The sequence below is a fragment of the Monodelphis domestica genome, chromosome 6 (assembly GCF_027887165.1).
Source record: "Monodelphis domestica isolate mMonDom1 chromosome 6, mMonDom1.pri, whole genome shotgun sequence".
Taxonomy (NCBI): domain Eukaryota; kingdom Metazoa; phylum Chordata; class Mammalia; order Didelphimorphia; family Didelphidae; genus Monodelphis; species Monodelphis domestica.
Window position 1 is genome coordinate 34,296,227 of NC_077232.1, and position 24,363 is coordinate 34,320,589.

General features: G+C 36.9%; 1 protein-coding gene and 1 non-coding gene across 9 annotated transcripts in view; one reads left to right on the plus strand and one right to left on the minus strand.

Annotated features, from left to right (window-relative positions):
- Positions 1 to 24,363, plus strand: part of LRRC4C (leucine rich repeat containing 4C) — a 1,396,296-nt gene that overhangs the window by 275,155 nt on the left and 1,096,778 nt on the right. For 4 of the 8 annotated variants that reach the window (XM_056801923.1, XM_056801930.1, XM_056801927.1 and 1 more), the window contains one exon: positions 16,012 to 16,139. The exons of the other annotated variants lie outside the window; for them this stretch is intronic. The gene's annotated coding sequence lies outside the window, so the exon portion shown is untranslated. The remainder of the gene's footprint in view (positions 1 to 16,011; positions 16,140 to 24,363) is intronic. 8 annotated transcript variants of the gene reach the window in all.
- LOC130455346 (U7 small nuclear RNA) lies at positions 4,939 to 5,000 on the minus strand. The gene has a single exon (XR_008913253.1). It is a non-coding gene; the product is annotated as a U7 small nuclear RNA (small nuclear RNA).

Genomic DNA, 24,363 nt, shown 5'->3' on the forward strand with positions numbered 1-24,363 from the left:
TTTGATTCTCATAAGAACTCTGTAAGGCAGGTAGTATTGTTATCCCTATTTAGATGGATAAAAAATGAAAATGATTTATGTAGAATAACACAACATGTAAATTTCTGAGGCTGAAGTAAGACCCAAGTCTTTCTATTTTAATTTTGGTTTGGTATATAACCATGGGATAGCACCATAAATATAAAACTAGTCAATGAAGGAGGTGCTATAGACATAACTGATCTATATTTTAGAGAAACACTTGATAAAGAAGCTCATACTGTTTCAAAAAGATGGAGTAACATATCCAGGATCATGGTAATTTTTATATAAAACTAGTTGAATAGCTAAATCTAAAACACCATCACTAATGATTTGATAATAAAGTTAAACACGGCCGCCAATGAAGTGACTCTGCGATTTGTGCTTAGATTAATTTTTTTAGATTTTTTTATAATTGTCTCAGATAGAAGAATAGCTGACATCTTTATTTTCTTTGTTATTGCCACAAAATTAAGAATTTTTTATGAACAACAACAAGTGGATGACAGACAAAATTTTAAATTATATTTAAAGGTTAGAACAATGAAGTCTCTCTGTGACCAAGAATGACGATTGTCTTTGTGCAGTTTCATCTACGGCGTACCCTCTTGTGGCTTTGGAGTCCAAAGGCTGAGGCGCACAGTTTGTGGCACACGGGGCCTGGGACGCCAGTTGTTACAGGAGGTGTGGTTGTGGCCTGGTGTCGGCTTTCACGCGCAGCGTCGCTCATCTTCAAAGGTAGTGGCGGCCTGGTGAATGTGGGCTCTCCAGCTGCTTCTGTCAGAGGCAGTGAGTTCTAGTGGCTTTGGTGCAATGCCAGCCCACTTCAAGTTGGACTTTAGCTGATCCTTGAATCTTTTCTTTGGTCGGCCTTGTTTCCTGAGTCCAGCTGACAGTTCACCATAGAATACCTGTCTTGGTATTCGCTGTGGGTCCATGTGGATGACGTGTCCAGACCATCATAGCTGGACTTTGAGGACCAGGACTTCAATGCTGCTGGAGTTGGCTCTGTCGAGGACTTCCTGGTTGGTGATTCGGTCCTGCCATCGGATCCTCATGATTGACCAGAGGGAGCGTTGGTGGAATTGCTCTAGCTGCTTCATGTGCTTCCGGTACAGTGTCCATGTCTCACACCGGACAGGAGCGAGCTGAGGACCCCTGCGTTGTACACTGTGAGCTTCGTCGCAGTGCTTACACCGCTGTGTTGGAGGACTTTGCAGCGCAGCCGCCCGAGTGCCTGGCTGGCCTTTTGGATCCTGGCATTAATCTCGTGGTCTAGGGACCCATCGTTGGCGATGGTGCTGCCCAGGTACTTGAAGGTGTTGACGTTAGAAAGCTGCGTGCCGTCGATTGTAATGCTCGGCTGGTTCGTTGGCCTCCCTGGTGCAGGTTGGAACAGCACCTCTGATTTGCTGAGGCTGATAGTCAGGCCAAACAGTTTTGTTGCGGTGGAGAACCTGTCCACAATGGTTTGGAGATGATTTTCTTGGTGGGCCATGAGAGCACAGTCATCTGCAAAGAGAGCTTCCAGGATGAGCCTCTCTGTTGTCTTTGCTTTTGCAGTCAGGCGGCGAAGGTCGAATAGTGAGCCATCCAGTCGGTATTTGATGTAGACGCCCAGGTCTAGATCCATCACAGCATGTCGTAATACTTGGGTGAAGTATAGGTTGAATAGCACTGGATCAAGGACACAGCCTTATTTCACGCCATTGGAGATGTTGAAGCGATCGGAAGTCTCTCCACCAGATAGGACTTCCCCTGTCATGTCGACATGAAAGAGCTGGATCAGTTTGACGAATTTTGCTGGACAACCGAGCTTGCTGAGGATCACCCACAATGAGTCCCTGTTCCCTGTGTCGAATGCCTTTGTCAGGTCTATGAAGACAATGTAGAGACTCAGGTTCTGCTCAAGGCATTTTTCCTGCATTTGCCTCACCGTGAAGACCATGTCGATGGTGCTGTGATCTGGTTGGAAGCCACATTGTGATTCAGGCAGGTTCTGCTCTGAAACAGATGACAGGAGTCTGTTGAGTATAACATGCGCGAGGATCTTTCCAGCAGTGGAGAGTAGTGAGATGCCTCTGTAGTTGTCACAGGCTGCTTGTGAGCCTTTGTTCTTGTATAGGGCTACGATAGAGGCATCTGAGTTCTGGGGGCATGTCTTCCTCTTCCCATATGCTGGTCAGCACTATGTGGAATGCCTGGAGCGCCTTTCCATTTAAGGCCTTGTACACCTTGGTTGGGATCCCGTCTTTACCGGGTGCCTTGCCTGCACTCATTTGTTTAATGGCTTTTTGGACTTCCTCTATTGAAGGAGGGACATCAAGTTGTTTAATGGTGCAGTTTTGGGGGATCTGGTCAAGGGCGCTTTGGTTGACTGAAGAGGGTCAGTTGAGAAGCTGACTGAAGTGTTCTTTCCACCTGTTGCTAATGCCTTTTTTATCTTTTATGAGAGTGTCACCGTCAGAGGATAGCAAGGGGTGGTGGCAGGTTTTAATGGCCCATAGACAGTCTTGAGGGCACTGAAAAATTGTTTGTAGTTTTTTGTATCAGTAAACTGCTGGATTTCTTCTGCCTTTTTTTCCCACCATCGGCCTTGCATCTTCCTGATCTCACGCTGTGCCGTGGCTTGGAGAGACTTGAATCTGTCCTTTTTAGGAGCAGAGTTTGGGTTATTTTGCCACTCCATAAAGGCTTTGTTCTTTTTACTCAGTAGGTCTTCAATAGCCGTGTTGTTCTAGTCGAACCAGTCCTGGTGGTTGTGTTGTTTGGGGCCTAGGACTGCCTTTGATACTATATATATATATATATATTCATAAATATTTATATTTATATTTTATAATATTTATTATATATAAATTTATAATATATAAATATAAAATATAAATATAATTATATAAATATAAAAGTAAATATTTACATATATATGTATATTGAAAATATATGTTCCAATATATTCCAGAACCTAGTAGAGTGTTTAATACATAGATGACTTTTATCAGATATTTGTTAATTTGAATCAGTTCAAAGTCCTGCCAAGGAACTTGCGTGCTGGGGTGCTGCTGTAGAAGCCACTTGGGTCGATAGATTATACAATTCTAAGGACCAGTCTCTTAAATTGAACTCTTGCAATCCCAAAGAACCTTGGGTGAGGTGCATATTAGCTGTTTTAAGCATTCAAAGGGATGTCCCTTAGAAGAGAAATTAGACTTCTTCTTTTAATGTCCAGAATTCAGAATTAGTAGTAGTACATGAAAAGTTTAGAGATACAGATATAAGTTTGACATAAGTAAAAAATAAAAAACCCTTAACAATGAGAGATACACAAAAGTAGAATTCCTCAGAGATGATGACTCAAATTGCAAAGAAAGTCACTTTAATCCTATGAGTACATGTTATGATAATTTTGGAAACTGTATCTTAAAGTTTCTTCTTCGTTTTTCAATTGTTTTTGGTAAAAAGGCCAGCGGACTGGCTGTTGAAATTGGGTTTTGTGAGCTGAGATGAGCAGTTGATAGATTTTAGGACCTAGTAAAAACTGGTTGATAGTAAGAGTCTGGGAGACAGATGTACAAAGTCAAAAACCTCTATTTAATATTTTAAAGGTAAAGGAATTAAAGGACAGTTGATAGGGTTCAAAGAGATAAGGGGTTCCCTAAATACTAATGGGTATAACTTCCAACCACAACAAACTCAAGGCCCTTCATGGGGCCATTTTACATTTCTTTCCTCCAACCATTTCCAAACTGCCACTTCTCTCTTCCCAAACTGTAAATCTAGTATTCTCAAGGTTTTCTAAAGGAAAAGCCAGAGAGAGTCAGGAAAAAGTAGCCTCCAGGACCTTGCTTAGCCCCAGAGAGCTCCAACTCCTTTCCATGCTACAGAATTCCATCAGGAACTTGGTTCAAGGTTCCAACCTAGGCAGTCTGCCAGTCTGTCAGAATTTCCACTTCTGTCACTAACTTACCAAACTCTTAATTAAAACCCCAATTCTATTTTACCCTTAATAATGATTAGGAGAAATAGTTGACTTGCTGAGTAAATAACATACAGAATCCTCTTTATTACAGTTGTATTAGGGTACTCAAAAGTTATCTATTGTCTCTATTTCATTGTGTATGTATTCTGCCTAAAATAAAAGAAGCATAGGGATCTGTGCTTCCAAATATTCATTGTTTAAGTCATTGTTAAAATTTCAGAAAATAAAGTGTATTATTGAGTAGAAAGAAATCATTTGCATTGTAATTATATTCTATTTTCCCTAACTAGGAGATTCCTATGAATCTTTCATTGTGAAAGCTAATTATAAAATCATTTGAGTTATCATTGGGTAAAGGGGCCTCTTATATTTAGTTATGTTCTTATTTAGTTATTCAATCTAGAAAAGGAAATGAACCTTTCCCACTAAGGCCTTGAGCTGTTTTACATAATGAACCAAAATGCTTCACATTTTATCTTCCCATAAGCTAAAAGAAAACATTGTAAAATCTGTTTTCTAGAGAGAAAAAAATGTCTTGGGTCTTGAAATGCATTCAGTTCCAATTAAACAGGATGGTAGGAAAAAGAATATTAAAGGGGTAGTTAGCTTCAGAGTAGCAATGGTATAAGTAATGGACCACCCTAATGTCATGCAAATAGGATTTCACAACTTTTAAATTTGTTTTTGGTTAGGATATGTAAATAGTATTATCACCAGAAATCATATTGGTTAATATGCTTAGCAATCATATGTTTGTGTATGTGCACACGTGTGTGCATGTGTTCACCCATGTACACCAAAAGACACCCATGTGTCTTTTGATTTAGCAAAGCAAGTACTTTTAAAGACATTTCCAAAAGAAATCCATTGCTTTAAAGAAGGAAAGTTGATTTTTGGTTTTTGTTTGTGCGTTTTTTGTTTCTGTTTTTTTTTTGGAGGGGGGCTTCCTAGTAAATACCAGAAAACCTACTAGACAAATTCTAAAAGAGCTGTAACACTAAGAAGGAAAGTTTTATAAGGATAAGAATGTGATATAATATAGCCTTTCAGTTGCTGATAAATCCTTTCCTGAGTTACCTCAAAGTTCAGGCAAACCATTTGTGGCAAAAGATCCAATGTTAAATATCAGTCATCCTATATTTGCCTTCCATCTTAAATGGTGCTAGAAGATTCAGGACAGTTGGTACCATCAACCAAAGTTCATAGAGGGGACCACTATAGAATCTGGATGAGCTGATTAACTGGAATTCATCAATTATTCCTAAGTGGAATCAAAGTGCTGGATTCTTCCTGCTGTTTAGAGGATTAGTTCTGACCTAGAACTGACACAGATTTCCTACAAATGCTATAAATTACAGCAAACTATATATTCCTGAATAATTGATTATCCTCTTCCATTTAAATTTCTCTTCTGGGTCCTCTTCCTTCTCCTTTCTTTTTTGTTGGGGAAAAAGGGTGAAGTAGAAAGAACTATGATGATGGAAATAGCTACTGGAAAAAAATGTTTTATCCTAAACATAGTATAAAAATAACAAAGTATTTTCAGACCATATCAAAATATCTCTCCGGGCAATAAAATATGGTTCAGTATAACAATTCAATAAACATTTAACTGCTTACTATGCATGTGAGCTCACATCGCATCATACCTGCCTTCCTGACTGTGAAGGGATTTATCACTTGTTTACAACCACCTCACTCCTGCTTTTGACTTTTGACTTTCTCTTCAGTGCATTTTGTTTGTCCAATTCTTTCTGGCCCTAATTCATCTGCCTCTTTTCTCAAAGAAGATTTCATTTTAATTTTAATTCAGATTTTCTTTAGATGGTTTGCAAGTACTGATCTAATGGACACCCAGTCCACATCCCAGTAGAATGCAAATCAACAACTTCTCTTTTTTCAGACATAGAGAAATCTCTAATTGCCTATATCATGGCATCTGCAGAAAATAATGAAAGAAATTATCAAATTATAAATGTATTTTCAAGTGGCTATGAATTATGTCATTCAGTCACATCTTTAACAGGGAAGGAAGGCCACTTTCTTGGATTGATATTTTTGTTTCCCAATGCCTTAGATTAAACTAGGTAATTTAGTTAGATGCTTTCCATACACAAACACCAAAAAAAAAAATAGCCTATAGGATTGCCCATACCAAATCTTCCCCATCAAACATACAGGGTCTTTAAATTAGTCTTGTGTCCATGAGCGATTTCAAGTTGTGAATCAATGGGGCCCTTGATTGGTCTTTATCTCTGCTTTAAGTAGCCACATTTTCACTCTCTGAGGCTTTGTTAGCTTGCATCATGACATGGTTCTTCTAATTTGTAGCTTCTCCTTTCCCCATCCTTCCTTGACTCTTTCAGTGATCGATGATATCACTGTTGTAAGTAATCCCTGAATGGATACAAATACCATCAATTTATTTCATTTTGATCCTGGGTGATTCTTTTCAGTGTCTTCTCCAAAATTTTCTACAGTATTAGCTCAATCTAGTTCCATTGACACCTTCCTATAAGCTGGGGTTTCTTTATCTAGACATCAAAGATGCCTAAGTGTCCTCTGATTAAATTTCAGGTCTGTGAATTTATACTTTTAAAGGAAATATAGTTCAATAATTTATTTTAATAGAATTAGCTTTCATTTTAATAATTTATATTTTATTTTATATATTTGTAAACATGATTCTGATAAAGGTTCTGTAGGGTTTATCAGACTGGGCAAAGGATCCAAGTACCAAAAATACTTAACAACTCATATTGTGTATCTTTCAATATTTAGAACTTAGCATTTACTTTGTGTGAAAAAAATATGTATATCTTCATAGTAGAATGCATATTTCTTGAGGGTAGGGCTATTTCTTTTTTGTCAATATTTCAACAAAGAACTTATTAATTTAATTTTTATTAATTTATATTATATATAAATGAATAATAAATTTAATAATTTATTAATGTGGAAGACAATGGTCAAAATTAAATGATATACAGAGATAAAAAGGAAGAATAGAAAAAAGGAAGAAATACTCTTTTATCTCAAAGACCTTGTGGTTTATTCATTAAAACCTTCCCTCTCCTACCCCCATGTCTAGAATATTATCTTGAACATTGCCTAATCATTGATGATAAAATTGAATTGCTTTTAATTTTATGTAGGTACTGGTATAATATTTGACCTGGTCACTGGCTACCCTTATAACCTTGCTTCATGACTAAAAGACCTCTTTTGTATTAGTACATCTCCTCAGTAGTGTATTTTATTCCATTCCTTATACCCCAGTATTTTTTTTTTTTTGTAATATGCATCAAGGTGTTTGAATCGGTGCATATAGGAACTATGCTTTTGTCATCCTGATGAATTCCTGGTATGGGAATTTCCTCTATGCTGATGCAGATTTCAATCAACTTATGGATAGAAACCCAAGTCCCAGGGATTTGAGGAAGGCACAAAATATGTTTTTTAGACAAGTCACAGAAGTGCTAAATCTTAAAGGAATAAGTTGAGCAACAGTCTTCTGGACTTCAAGCCCAACAGGCTATTAATTCTGCCATGATACTTCTATATTACCAATGACAATTGAATCAATAAGAACTCTAATAATAATTATTTGCATTCTATAATAATTTATATAGATTTATTATTTTTATGAAATGATTTATAGAGGGATGGGATGTATGATTTGATTGATACAGGAAATCACTAGGTAAACAACTCCTTATCAAATTCTCTCCACTATCTAGCCTGGGAGAGTGCCCAGAAGACTGAAAGAGTGACTTCCCAAAATCACACAGTCAATATATGTCAAAGGCAGAACTTGAATTTTGGTCTTATTCGGTTTGTGGCCATATCTCTGCTGTGTCTTTCAAAGATATATCAAATGATGCGGTGGTCTAATGGGTTTCCATCTAAAAAAAAGTCATTTGCTGGAAAATGGGCTTTCTTTATAATCCCTGGACCAGGTAGAGATTGGGATTGGGATTTTTTTGGATGTAGGAAAGTCCTTGATAAATAATGCTATAATTCTAGATCAATATCTTTTTAGTAATCTGTACATTTAGAGATTTCCTTAGAACAGAGAAAAGGTCAATGTGTCCAAGGTCAGAATCAGTAGTATTATACAAAGAACTTGAACTCAGGTCTTCCTTTATGAATAACTGCATTTTTATCAACTAGACTATTCTTCCTACAAATCTCAACTTTAATTATGTTATGTAGAAGCCTTAGCATGTTTTATTAGTGGAGGGGAAAGGTGTCACAAATCCATTTGCTGATTTTATGGTGGGATAAATGTGTAAAGGACACATAATGTCTTTCTCCAAGACTTGTCAGTCAAAACTGAGTTTTTCATTTCATATCAGTGTAAGGCATTGACTCAAGGAATGTGGGTTTATTTTCAAACTCCTGTCAGCACTCTGTAATTAACATGGCCCAGAAGAGAGATGCTATTTTGCCTCTTGCGTCGTCAACAAAACTGTCAGCCTGGTTATGATGCCAATATCTTTATTGGTCTTGCTGCTATTGCAAGAAGTCGAGGAGAACAGCTGGATTGTGACACATTGGGCTGTGTTTGAAGCCGTGGCATTTAGGAACATCTGTTTGGAAATGACACTTTGCCCCCCATTTATTTTATTTTTTAGGAAAATCATTAAAGTAGTAAATACCATTCCTATTCTGAGACCCATTTCAGACTATAAAACTATGACAAAAGCTACTACCATAGAAGTGTTATGTAGAGCAGCAATTTCAATTTCCTACTGTGGGTTTCAAATAGTTTTAGACTCATCTTCTTCTTAAGACACAATGTCATACTTTCATATGACTTTGAGGCTGAACCTATATTTTGTGGGGCTATGCCAGAAAAACAGAAACTCCAATAATTCCCACCAAGACAGAAAATTCATAGATGTATCTTTCATCCCTGATCAGGATAGTCACCATTATATGCCCACCTAAAGGGTGATGCATTTTGTCAATGTACCAAATCACTGAGTCCATTAAAGAAGACTTTGGGTAGTGGTCAAGGAACATTGGATCATAGGTTTAGATCTAAAAGAGACCTTAGAGATTGTGCAGCCTGACCTCCTCCCTCATTTTACAGAAAACTGAGGTCTAGAGAAAATCTTTTACTTAGCATCAGAAAGTCAATGAGTTTTTGAAGTGGAATTTAAACCCAGATCTTCCTGAATTCCTATAGCTCATAATCAGAGGTAATAGATTTAAAGTTCTGCAAAAAAAAAATTTTTTTTTACTCTGTTTTATGGGTAGAACTCTAAATACACAGGAAATCTAGAAGCAATGCTGCTTTCTTCAATTTGATGATGGTGGTAATGTTGAAGAAGATAATGATAGGGGAAAGCTGGGTTGCTCAGTGGTTTGAGAGCCAGGCACAGAGACAGGACATCCTGGGTTCATATCTGATCTCAGACGCTTCCTAGCTGTATGACTCTGGACAAGTCACTTTACCCCCATTGTCTAGCCCTTATCCATCTTCTGCCTTAGAACCAATACACAGTATTGATTCTAAGAGGGAAGGTAAGGGTTTAAAAAAAAAGATGATGACTTTTAGAGGGAAGAAGACAACTAAAAACAGACAAAATCATTTTTCTTTGAGAATGAAAGTTCTGTGATGAAAGGTCACTGAATATTATCATAAAATGACAGTATTTAAGTTGTTTACTAAAATCATACCATTAAAAAGTATGAATATCAATGGCCCCAAAGTCATATTCAGTCCATAACTTGTGGGGAAACAAGGAAAATGATCATGTATCCAGAGTCAGTTCCTCAATCATATGTATTGTGTTCCTTTTTCCAAGGATGTTGATTTATCATTTACAATTGTACATTTCCTGCCCGGCTTTTTTGTAAGCACTCATTATATCTACACTGTCCACCAACCCTCCCCCCAAAACTTACCACATCATCTTCTTGCCATCTTATTCCTTCACATTGCTTTCCATCTTTTGTTCTGAGGCCAGCAATCAAATTATTGACAATTGTTCTAGAAAGAGTACATCATTCTATCATCCTTTGGTTCCCCAGAACTTCTCTATGATTTTACCAACTTCCATGGTTGTCTCACTCCTATAGGATTTGCTTCTCTCTATTAGAATATAAGCTTTTTGACAGCAGAAACTGAGTTTCTTTGTATGCTCACAGTTTATCACAATGATGACCTCATGGCAAGCACATAAAATGTTTTGTTTTGTTCTTTCACATTTGTGTACTCATGTTACTTAAAAAGATTTGTTCATCCTACCAGGAATGTAGCATGTATAGGATAGCAAAATCTCAGAATTATGTAAGACCTCTCTGACTTTTTAGTCTAACTCAGTATACAGGTGGTACAATAGATAGAGCACTATGCCTTCAGTCAGGAAGACCCAAGTTCAAAACCAGCCATAGACACTTAGTAGATTTGAGACCCTGAGCAAGTCACTTCATCCTGTTTGCTTTATCTTCTTTATCTGTAAATAATCTAGAGAAGGAAATGACAAACCCCTTCAGTATCTTTGCCAAGAACTCCCAAAATGTAGTCATGAGAAGTTCCACCAAACTGAAAAGACAGAATAAAAATAACTACTAATAATCATTTTTTGAGAATTTTATTCATATATTTTTATTGGCTATATTAAAATTCCTAGATATCTCCCTCACTCCTTCTCCTCCACACTATAGGGAAGGTATCATTTAACCCAAAAAAAGTATATCAATAACAGCATTTATATATAAAATTAAATTTTGCAAATCATTCTCATATGTGTGTGTATTTCCTCATTTCATCCTTCCAATATGAGGCGGGTACTATTATTATCCTCATTTTACATTTGAAGAAACTGAGGCATACAGAGGTTAAATGATTTGTCTAGAGTCAGACATAATATGTGTCTGAAGCACACCTAGATCCCAGGTCGTACTGACTCCAAAGACTTGTTCCATCCACTTGTGACACCTAGCTGCCCACTACAACTGATTTAACAAATCATGAAGACATCCAAGGAGAGCGATCCAAAGAACCTCCCTAGGTACCCCATTCACCTCTTTAAAAACTCTACTTCATACAGGATGTGCCAAGAATTTGAATTAGCATTGATATCTCCCATATCAATAGAGCATATCCCCCATATCAATAGCCTCCCTAAAAGAAACATGAGGTGCTCTGACTCTAGAGAAAGTCGCTTCAGGAATTTTGTAAGATAATGGTCCGCAGAGATTTTCCAGCCTCACCAAGCATCAAATTCAGCAAGGGAATATCAGGGGATATGGTGTGTGTTAGTTTAAAAGCTCTGTGTGTCTTCTTTACTAATGTAAGATTTAGTACATCTAAAGATATTCTAATGAGATTGAAATCAAATTTATGGTAGAATGAGCGAAGCCGGCTGGCAAATGGAGGTCAAGATGTACTCTCGTCCTGCCATGTGCCACGAGTTTGATCTGCAGGGCTGAGTTTTAATGGAAGTTGATGTGTGATTGGGTCAGTTCTAAAAGAATGTAATTCTGTCTCTGTCTATTTTCGTTAGCACCATTAGAAGGTGAGAGCTTGAGCGACTCAGAAAGAAGAGCTGTGATTTGAGTTTATGCATGGAGGTAGATATTTACAGCACCTCTATGCCCATACTGTTACAACAGATATGCATCTATTAACTTGATAGCATGTTAAGTCTGTTTGGATTTAATCTTCCATAGGTTATGAGTGCGTGCAACTTTGCCACTCAAGAAGTAATGTGATCATTCCACATTTGTAGCAATAAACCTTTTTTTCTAGCATCCTGCACACTCTGACACATCCTCAAAGTGGTAGAAGGAATTGGAGAACTAAATTTAGAATTAGAGTTGTGTGACTTGATGTTCGGTGATGGATGCTTGGACTAAATTAAAGGTAGGATGGTAACACTCCATCTGTCAGTTTTTATCTTCCCAGACCCTCAGGCATCTAATGATGGGGAAAGAGAAAGAGACAGACAGATACAGCCAGAGAGACAAACAGACAGTCAGAGTGTAAATGAGGGATGGAAAGAAAAGGCAGAGATAAGGATATAGAGACAGATGGACAGATACAGATGGGGAGACAAACAGGCAGAGAGACAGGATCATAGAGAAGTTCAGGGAGAGAAGGACTGAGAGAGAGAGAGAATGAGAGAGGGAAATACAGAGAGATACAGAAGGGGAGAGACAGATACAGAAGGGGAGAGACAAACAAGCAGAGACATTCAGACAGGGAGACAGGATCATACAGAAGTTGAGAGAGAGAGAGAGAAAGAGAGAGAGAGAGAGAGAGAGAGAGAGAGAGAGAGAGAGAGAGAGAGAGAGAGAGAGAGAGAGAGAGAGAGAGGGAAAGGGAAAGACTGAGACAGGCAGACAGAGAAAGAAACAAAGAGATAAAAAGAAAGTTTGTGAAAGAGAGCTTCAGATCTGTGTATACTGTGGATGTTGTACTCCCACAAATAAAAGTACAGATTGTAGAACTGTTGAATTAATGTAGATATATTCAACATCTATCTGTATTAAAGTTTAAACATCATTAGAAGATCTGGTACTGTGAAGCATAAGGAGGGATGGACTTGAAATTGGGAGAATACATTCTCTGTTTTTTTCATTCACTTGAACTTGGACACATAGAGAAGCAGTGTTGTAAGGAGAAATTGGCATGGGACATAAAGGCTATTGAAAATCATTCAAACAACTATTTATTAAAAACTTGTTTTGTTTTAGAAATGGTGCTCAAATGAGGATTAAAAGATAGGGATGAAATAGTCCTTGCCTTCAAGAAACTTTTATTCTCTTAGGGGAATGTATATACTTATAAATATATACAGAATCTTTTTAAAAATTGTCATTTGAAGGGAAAGCCCTTAGGAGATGAGAATATTAGGAAGGTCTAATAAAAGGTGCTCTGCTTTGATGCAAGCAAGGGATTCAAAGTAGGGAGAGCATACCAGATACAGGATCTTTCATGGCAAAGCACTGAGAGAAGAAATAGAATATCTTGAATGAAGAACAGCAAAAAATGTTTATTTATTAGATAGCAAAGTTTGGACAGTAAGATGGCACAGTAGATAGAATACCAGGCCTGGATAGCTTCCTGTGTTCAAATCTGGCTCACACTTTCTATTTGTGTGACTCTGGGCAAGTTACTTAACTTTACCTCAGTTTACTCATCTGTAAAAAATGAGCTGGAGAAAGAAATGGCAAAACACTCCAGTATCTTTGGAAGAAAACACCAAATGGTATCATGAAGAGTCAGACATGACTGAAAATAATTGAGCAACAAAAATTTGTAAAGGGAAGACTAACTTAAATGTTTTAATCCCAGCTCCCTTCTTCCACTCACTACCTAGGTGACTATGGGAAAGCCACTTTATTGTCCTGAGTCTTAATTTCATCACTTGTAAAATGATAAGTTTGGACAAAATGAACTCTAATATTCCTAACATCTTTAAACCTATGATTTTATGTTCATAAGTTAATATAAATATCTTAAACCTCAATTTTTCTGTCTTTGAAATGAGTGGGATCCTTAACCAACCAACTTCATGGTTTTGCTATAAGATAAATGTTTTATAGAATAGGGAAAGGAAATGTAAGTTAATCATTAATAACACATTTGTCAGCAGCAGCATCAAAATGTGTTTCTTTTCCATCTTTGTCTCCATCATCATCTTCATTTTGCCCATATTTATATTCTTTGTCCTATTTCATATAGCATAGAAAATATTTTTAATTAGAAGTCACTTTAAAAAAATTTTCTTGAAGGAGCAGATGGGTGACTCAGTGGCTTGAGAGCCAGACCTAGAGATGGGAGGTCCTGGGTTCAAAACTGTCCTCAGACACTTCCTAACTATGTGACCCTGGGCAAGTCACTTGACCCCCATTGTCTAACCCTTACCACTCTTCTGCCTTGGAACCAATACATAGTATTGCTTCTAAGATGGAAGGTAAGGGTTTAAAAAATACTTTGGATTTTTATGTTTGGCATTGCCAACTCAATCACATATAACTCTATTGTAAGGAATCACTTATGTTTTATTGATGAATCTTCAATGCCAGGAAATTGCCCATGATCCTTTCAGACAGTTTTAATTCATTAACAATTCAATATGTAAATCCTTCCAACACTCCTCCCCAACTTTGGATTTTCCTGTTTCCATAATTGTAGACCATCTTTGTGTCAGACCAATGGGAAATTCCATATGTATCCCAAACAAAAACAATTATAAATATAGTGAAGCTATGATGTCTTTACAACTCACTTTTCAGCTAAAATAAATTTGTAACATTGATGAATAAAAGGATGGTATGAGAAGATGCCTTTCCAAAACATGCTTTTGGTGCCTCAGTTTGGTGCATTCATCTATCTACCCTGTTCATTTGCATTAAAGAAACTAAACTTTGTAGAAATATCAATTCTGTGACTTAAAAATGCTTCAACAATGAATTTCTCCCATTAATTTTTCCTCTTGAGATACTATATTATTCTCTCCTGAAATATGTCTATAAGAATAATAATCCATTATAGACCTTTCAAGATTAAATATCATATAATCTATATTCACCAAGAACAATTAAGCACAGTTTCACAAGTATACATATGTATATAGATATGTGGATAAATATGCATGTGTATATATAAATTAAATTATTTTCTTTCTGGCATTACTTTATTATTCTTTAAATAAATTATAACTCAATACCACTTATTTCATGATCACACCAAAATATTTAGCCTTCACTCAGAATCATGAAATTTTAGTTTGATGATACCTCAGAGCTTGTCTAGTCTCAGAGCAGCTTTGTGACATAGGACATAAAGTCATGAATTTGGAATTAGGAGGTCTTTAGTCCAAATCCTGTCTCACACCCTAGATATGTGACCTTGCTCAAGTCACTTAGCTTCCCTTAAACCTGAGATTCCTTATGTATAAAATAAAGGGATCAGCCTTAATGACTTTATTTATAAATTTATAAATATATGATTCTGTAATCCTATGCACTCATTTTTTAAAATCTTCGTCAGATACCATATGTGTAAAGTTGTCATCCAATCTTGCTTGGAAACTTCTGGTAAGGAGGAATCAATTATTTCTTGAGAGAACACATTTTACTTATGAATAGCTCAATTAGAAAGTATTGTCTGAAATCATCTAAAAATCACCCTTTTAACTTGGCTGAACTGAGGGAAAGGATGCACCTTTAGATGAGGAGTGCCAAGAATGGAATGGTGAGAGGGGAATCCAGGGGCAGTGCCCCACACATCTAATGGGTGACAAAAGAGAGGACATGGAAGGTGATTTACCCAGTGAAGTTGCAAACCCCAACTGCATGATAGCATCCTGTTTAACTGAAGCTGCTTATAGTTTTAGGTCCTGAACTCAAGGACTTTAAATTATATAATGATTATATATTATTATATCATATCATATCACATTATATTATATATTATAAATTATATAATTATTATATAATTATATATTTAAATTATATAATGATGTTTCAAATTTGCTTATATACATAATGTCCAAATTATGATTACAATTCTTTGGTTATGTTTAAATTAGGTTTTTGTAACCAAAGCAACCATTCCTCCTCTGTATCTCAGATAAGATCTGGAAGGGCACCTAAAAAGGTCCAAGGTAACAGTTACAAATATGGAATTTGAATTGGTGGATTCCTTTCATAAAAGAGTGCTCCACATGTTAAATCTGAAAAGCCTTAGATTTTACAGTACTATCCTTCTTTGGTCCAGATACCTTATTCAATAGGGTTTCTCATTTTCAATTCAGTTTCATCCAATGAAATCATATTAAGCTTCTCCGATATGCCAAGTTATGTGCTACATTCTGGAGAGAAAGACAAAATAAGCAAAAGTTCCTGAAATCTAGGAGCTTACCCTGTGGGGCTTGAGAGGCAGTGGTTGGTGGCATCAATTCGTACCCATATGAGTAAATTCAAGCTCTTTAGAATAGGGAAGCATGGACATGAAAACTGAAGCTCAAAGGAAATGTTGTCTACAGGAATTGGCACCAGAATTGAACCTTTAAGGAACATAAGTATTCTGACATCTGGAAATGAGGAAGAAGCACAGTTCTGCAATGAAGAATGACATTCACAAATTCCTAAAGACAGGAAATAGACTGAAAAGGTCAGTGCAATGCTAATATACCCATCTATCAGTAATGTCAAATGCATGGAAAATAAATGGTGTAAATTAAGGTGGAAAAGTTGGGACAAAAGCAAATTTTCAATCCTTACAGCCAGATCAAACACCTTTCAGTTTGTGCTAGAGGCAATAGTGAGCCACAGAACATTGTTGATCTATGGAATAAACACATATCTAATGATTTCATTGATATTTATACAGATAAAATCTAAAAGAGAGCAGAAATTGGAAGCAGCAGAGTGGGTAGGACTAAATAGGAGGTTGGTTAAAACAGTGGTTCAGTGAGTTGAAGTGGAAAAATCCACAAATTTGGATTCAAGAATTCAAATCTGAGCTTTTCCACTTACTATCATTTTCCACATTGTTTCATTGGTCCACATTGACTCAATTTATTGGTTACTGATAATCTAACAAGTAAATTGACTATCCTGATATCATTGTTTTTCATTTTAATTTTCAAAGGTAACAAAAATAAAATCTTAGGGCACTAGATGACACAGTGGATAAAGTGCTGGGTCTGGAGTCAAGAAAATTTGAGTTCATATTTGGCCTCAGAAACTAGCTAGGTTACCTTGGGCAAGTCATTTAACCCTGTCAGCTTCAGTTTGGATCTATACATAAAACGAGCTTGAGAAGAAAATGCCAAACCGCTTCAGTATCTTTGCCAAGAACTCCCCTCCCCCAAGGAGTCATGAAGAATCAGAAATTACTGAAAAGGAATAAAAAATAATGAAATCATTCAATATACAGCAATTTATTAAGCACTTACTACTTGCCAGGCATAAAGGATAGACAGGCAATAAATAAAAAATTTCCTGAACTTAAGAGATTTGATTTTATAGGAAATAAACTTTATACATACAATTGTGTTCAAAATAAATACATACACGTTTATTTGGGAGAAAAAGGAACTATAAGCTGCTATATCTTAATAACACTTTGCAGAATGTTCAGAAAATTCCAGTCTACTATAGGAAAAAGTGACAGTCTCCTCTATGTGCCACTTATATTGTAGGGATTCAAAGAGATAAAATGTATCAAAGGATGCAGTCCTTCAGTCTGAATCAGGGAATTGGTACTCCATAGAGGGTCTCTGCACTAGGTAGCCAAGAATTGTGATTTAGAGATTTAATAATATCTTAATCATGTTTCTAATCTTTTTCTGAATCAGTAGAACTTTAGCCCTGGGGTTGCAGATACTAACTAGCCAATCCCTGGCTTTTTCTTCTCCCCAGTCCTAGGTCCTTCAAGTGATGGTTTGGTTTCCAAGTTCCCTTGCCACCATCCTTCCCAACACTGCCAAGATCCTAAAAACCATCCTCTTCCTGGGCTGCTTCTCCTACTAATTCTCCATAATTCACTTTTGTCAAACTGAGGTTTGGTTCTATTTTGTTGAGGGATCATGATTTGCTATTTTCCAAAGGAAATTCTCATAGATTTTGGCTTTGAGGAATCATCTGTTCATCCTGAAACAGTCTTTAGTTATTGGTGGCTGGCCACCCTGATTATACAAATAGAAATGCACCAGACTTCCCTTTTTTCCTCCATGAATTCTTCTCTAGAACAATCAATATGTATCTTGTTTTACAATATAATGAATATTGAAAATGCATTATATAAATAGCATGTATAATGTATATCATATTACCTGCCTTCTTAGGCAGAAATAGGGATAAAACGTGATTTGTAAAATGTTTGAAAATGAATATTAAAAACTTTCTCATATCAATGACACATGTAAAATACACTGGAATTGCTCTCGGGCTACAGGAGGGGGGTGGGAGGTAGGGAGGGAGGGAGGGAAAGAACATGGATCATGGGACCATGAAAAAAATTCCAAATTAATTAATTAAATGATTTTGTTTCAAATTAAAAACAAACTATCATAAGGGAACAACTATGTGACTCAGTAGTTTGAGAACCAGGACTAGAGATAGGAGGTCCTGGGTTCAAATTTGGTCTCAGACACTTCCTAGTTGTGTGACCTTGGGCAAGTCACTTAAACCACATTGCCTAATCCTTAACCTCTCTTCTTCCTTGGAACCTGTCTTTATTGTAAGGCAGAAGGTAAGGGTTATTTAATAAGATTTCTTTTGACATTTAATCTAGAAGAAATAAAACTTTTTAAATGAAAAAGTTAGTTTAAATATCATTGAAGTTCTCTTAGAGTTCTAAGTCCTTAGTCTCAAAATTCTAAAGAAAAGGTCAGCAGACCAATTCCCTTCCCCCCCAAAAAATTAAATGGAGCAGCCACCTATTTGTGTAAGGCTCCAGAACTAGCAAAATTGTTAATAGATCATATTTTAAAATAATGTTTCCTTGATCCACTGGCTATGGTTTACCAACTTCTGATCTAAAGTGATAAGAGCTTGGGTGTGGAGAGTAGTGAAAGAATGAGTAAAGAGAAGGGGATCAGAAGGTCATATAGTGATCCCATTGACAAGGCTTCTCAAGAGATTTGATTTGTTGGGTTCAGAAAAGGGAAGAGTGACAGGGAGAATAGCAGGATGGTTATAGCTTTAGGGACCACAGAAAAGTTGGGAGGCAAGGGAAGATATAAAAGATTAAATGAAGCCCAGATAAGTTTTTACAATCCATTGAATAAAAAGAACCCCTGATCATTCATACTAATGAGAAGGAACAATGGTGCAGATGTCAATTTTCTTTTTCCTTTTTGCTTTTAAGGGCATGATGATGGGGAAGGTGACAGAACAACAGATTGACTTTTCTAACCATCTTTTCCTCATGTTACTATCCTTTGATTCCTTTGCTTACTACTACCCATCATCTGATAGGAGGAGGCCACTCTCTGTGATTGTGATGCAGCAGTCCTCAAGTCCTGGAATTCCCTGGAATTCCCTAGTGCATAGTCAGAGAGTATCACTTAATAAAAGATTGTGAATTCCCTTGATTCACCCCTCTTTCTTCTCCCCAAAGTTCCCCAAAGTTTTCACATTAGGATTGTTTCAGTTTAAGAAACATTTATTAAGTCCCTATTACATTGAGGATCATTTATGATCAGAAGGACTGAATTTGGTTTGGCAACATGGTAAAGGGAAAGACTGACAGGTAGAGTCAGAATGATCTCTTTTACCTTCCCAAAGTTGGGAGAAACAAGACATGTTAGACAGACCCCACATCAAAAAACGATACAGCCAGGAATAAAACAGGATTAACAGAGATGTTTGATGACATCATGACTTGTACATCAATGAAATCATAGATTAATTTAATTATTTTACTAGGTTCAAGGAGATATATCCTTCAATGACAGCTAGATGGGTTAGTGGATAGAGTGCTACACACAGAATCAAGAAGACATAAATTCAGATCCTATCAGATTCTTAGTGTCACTCTGGACAAAATCAAATGGCTTCTCCTTGCCTCAATTCCCATGAAATGGGGTAATACAATTTACCTATTAGAGTTATTTTGAAGAAGAAATGGGATAACCAACCTGGAATACCTTGCGAACAATAAAATGCAATATCAATGTGAGCTGGCTTTTATTGTATTAATGACAAAGACAGACTATTGTCACCCAAAGGCCACAAATGTAACTAACAAACCTCACTTATTTGAGATGTGTTGGGGTAGGAAGAGAAGTGTTATGATAGAGAGATAGCAGAAGGGGAAAAGCCACCAAAGATAAGAGTACAATTGTTTGATTAAATGAGTAATTATAACTTAAAATAAATACAACAACCATTCAAATAAGCACCTGTCATTCTTAAGATTCTATATTAGGATCTGGTGTTAGAAAAACAGAAATAGTGATGCCTGATCTTAGAGTCTTCAAATTTTACTAGAAGAATGTGGCAGGTATAAAAATAAATAAATTTAAGGGAATTGAGGGGAGGGTTTTTTTTAACATATGGTAGAATCCTGCCATGGAGGAAGTAATGCTTGAGGTAATCCATGGAGAAAGACAAGAATTCTAAGAAGCAGTTGAAGATGAGATTTGTTCCAGGCTCCAAGGATTGCTTATGTGAATGCTTAGTGACTAGATATTGAATGCAAGATCAGTGAATTCTCTAATATAAAGGAAAAGAATGCATGATAAGTCTGCTGCCTGAGTAGAGAGATCTTAAAGTATCAAATTGTTTTACTCAACTGTCAATAGAGGAGCCACTTTTTTTTTTGTTTTTGACTAGCAAGATTATTTTGGATGATAAGGAGAGACAGAGATAGAAGAAACAATCTATTAATATATTCTTCCTCTCATATGCAGTATAATTTTATAATTTTCCTAAGATATACCCTGAGGGTGGGGAGAGACCCAATGAGAACTATGTGTTAGAAGGAAGACAGTTCAATACTAAAACCTTTGTTGAGAAACTTTTAATATAAAGATTACTCTATTACCCTTGGAGTAAGTAAGGTGTAGATTCAAAACCTCTTGACTCAAACTAACCCTATGATGCTGGACAAAGCATTTATCACCTGTGTTCCAGGCAGCTTTCTAAGACAATAAATTACAAATGATCTGTAAACCTGCAATCTTTGAAAGATATTTTTATACTGTGACTTCCCTTCCCTAGAATGAAATGAATGAGGGAGGGAGGGAGGAAGGAAGGAAGGAAGGAAGGAAGGAAGGAAGGAAGGAAGGAAGGAAGGAAGGAAGGAAGGAAGGAAGGAAGGAAGGAAGGAAGGAAGGAAGAAGGAAGGAAGGAAGGAAGGAAGGAAAGAAAAAGAAGGAAGGTAAGGGAAAAGGAAGGAAGGAAGGAAGGAAAGGAAGGAAGGAAGGAAGGAAAAGGAAGGAAGGAAGGAAGGAAGGAAGGAAGGAAGGAAGGAAGGAAGGAAAAGGAAGGAAGGAAGGGAAAAGGAAGGAAGGAAAGAAAGAAGGAAACAAGGAAGGAAAGAAGAAGGGAAGGGAAAAAGGAAGGAAGGAAGGAGGGAGAGAGGGAAGGAAGGATGGAAGGAAGGATGGATGGAAGGAAGGAAGGAAGGAAGGAAGGAAGGAAGGAAGGAAGGAAGGAAGGAAGGAAGGAAGGAAGGAAGGAAAAAGAAGGAAGGAAGGGAAAAGGAAGGAAAGAAAGAAAGAAGGAAACAAGGAAGGAAAGAAGAAGGGAAGGGAAAAAGGAAGGAAGGAAGGAAGGAAGGAAGGAAGGAAGGAAGGAAGGAAGGAAGGAAGGAAGGAAGGAAGGAAGGAAGGAAGGAAGGAAGGAAGGAAGGAAGGAAGGAAGGAAGGAAGGAAGAAATTGTTGACTTGGAAAAAAACAGAACTAAAAAATAGTCAGAAAAAACACTATTTAATCAAGGGAAAGGAGTTCTGTGTAATAGTAGGCTTCCACACAGAGTTGCAAGCTAACACCCACACAGAGTCTGAGGATTGAACTCTGTTTGCTCTGGACACTGACCCCTGGGAGAAACACTGCACTAGATTGACAACTCCAAGAAACAAAAGTATTTGGGGAACCTATATACCATGTGGGAAATGGAGGGACTGGGAAATATCATTGATTGACATTACAGTGTTTACAAGGAAATGGGAATGTTCAAACTATACTGACAGAATACAATCAAGCTTGAGAAAAGAATCCTAGCTAGAGGCTAGTGTGTAAGGGAAGGGGATGCTTAGAATGGATACTAAAAGGGTGGTCCCTCCCCAGGTGTGGGTCTTCTTGATACAATAGGAAAAGGTCTCTTGATACAATAAGGTCCATTATTCAGTCTGAAACTGCTAACTTGGTTTCCCCTTCATGGTGGATTCTCACAGGAACTGGGAACAAGTAAAAACTTTGGTGTCTTCCACTTACAATATAGTCCTAAAACATAGGGTTCATCAGATATTACTAGGATAGAAGTTTGGGGTTTTTAGATTCCATGTTGACAGAAGGAAGGAAGGAAGAAGGAAGGGAAGGAAAGAAAGAAAGAAAGAAAGAAAGAAAGAAAGAAAGAAAGAAAGAAAGAAAGAAAGAAAGAAAGAAAGAAAGAAAGAAAGAAAGAAAGAAAGAAAGAAAGAAAGGAAGGAAGGAAGGAAGGAAGGAAGGAAGGAAGGAAGGAAGGAAGGAAGGAAGAAAGGAAGAAAGGAAGAAAGGAAGAAAGGAAGAAAGGAAGAAAGGAAGAAAGGAAGAAAGGAAGAAAGGAAGAAGGAAAGAAGAAAGAAATAAACAAAGTTTTCTCTTTTCTTTGGTCTTATTTTGTTTTCCTTTATAAAAGAGCAGATTTTTGGTTCAAAACCCCACTAATTTAATGCTATGTTTGAAATTTATGAAATATTCAAGAAAAAAGTTACCTATGTTATCATTTCCTAAAGAAATCCTGTGTTGTATTCAATACTACAGTTTATCAATTTTAAAAAATAGAGTTTATGACTAATCTTAGAGACAACAGTAGGAGGATCAGTTCTTTGAACTGATTTGCAGAATCCTAAAAGAGAAAAAATTGAGAGCAACATTAAGGTCAATGGTACACAGACACACACAGACACACACACACATAGACACACACAGGCACACACACACACACACACACACAGACACAGACATACCCATCACCACCATCACTTAAAGCCAAAACACATTACATAAATAGTCAGTTTTCTGCCTCTGTTTCTTCAAACTTCAAAGAAGGGGGGGAATTTCTTCCAAATTATATCATTTTGTAATAATTTGCTTTTTATGGTAGTAGAAGCCCTCTGTCCCACACCACACATTCTCCTAAAGGAAAACAAATAAAAAAAACCAAAATCTGTAAAGAAAGCCAGTAGGGCACAAAGTTTAGGAAAGGAAAAGTTGACTTTCTGTTTTTGCAAAGGAAGGGTTAAAGGATCCCACTTGCCACTAGGTGTCAATGTTGGATCAGCTTTTGAGGACTTGGGCTCGGTTTTTGGCAAAGGTTTTGGACCAAGAGGAGAGGGTGTTTTAGGATAATTTCTGTTTACTTTAAGATACTATTCACTGTCTTGGTTTTTCTTTTAAAATGACATTAGTCCAAGCCCCAAACTCAAGTACTATCTAATCCTGTAGGTTTCTCTATGCATTTTCCTGGAAAATACAGTATTGACTCTTCCCCTTCTCTGTTCTCTTTGGCATACTCCCCAATGTCCTTACTAAGTGTCTAAGTACTGTCTGCCAGGTTGCTCTGGGTTTTCCTGGACATCTGAGGGAGAAAAATCTCAGGAAAAGCAACATCCTTAAGATTACACGAGCTTTACGCCCTCTACCATTTATTACACAAATGGTCTTGATTCTCATCTTTGAGCCTTAGTTTCCTCATTTGTAAAAATGAGTAGACTATATTGCTACTGAGAGACACTTTCCACTTTTAAGCTTATGACTGTACAAGAGAGTTGGGATCAAAGGCAATGTGGTACAGAGGAAAGATATAGATGTTCTGGGTTCAAATTTAAACTTTGATATGTGTGTGTGTGTGTGTATGTATTTTTTTAACCTGGAAGCAGGTTTAGATGGTATCAAGTCAGCAAATGGAGGACATCTGAGGCCTCAGTAGTTAGAATAGAGAGAATTCAGTCCTTAGGGTCAGGGAGCTCTGAATTCACAGAGCTTCCTCTCTGGGCTTCAGTTTTTTCACCTATAAAGTGAGCTAGAACATCATTAAATCCAATTCCAGCTTGAAATTTAAAATCCTTTTACCAAGGGTTTAGTCCCAGCTTTTTCCTTGAAGACTCAGTCTTGGCACCATCTCCTGCATTAAAAAAATCCAGATTCCATGTTGATACAACATAGAAAATTTATTCATTTTCAATCATTCTGTAATCTATATTCTAGCCCTCCCTCCTCCATTTTCCCCTCCCCAAGAAGGCAGGGAATATGACATAGGTGTAATTGTCATATAATACGTATTTCCACATTCATCATGTTGGGAAACAAGATGCATATTGTTTACACTAGAGGAAAATTTATGTAAGAAATAAAGCAAAGCATGATATGTTTCAATCTGCATTCAGACTGTCTATATCTTCTATGGCATTGGATATCCTTTGAATTTCTGGAATGGAGTTATTCTGGATCTGTGCCTTGTAGATAATAATTAAGTCATTCACAGTTGATCATAAGTCATTGTTGTTCCTGTGTATGATGTTCTTTTGGTTCTGTTCACATCACTTTGCATCATGGCATTTTAATTTTTCCAGGATTGAGGGGATCATCTTGTTTTTCATTTCTTATGGCACAATAGTGTTCCATTATAAGTATATACCACAGTTTGTTCATTCCTCAATTGAAGGACATCCCCTCAGTGT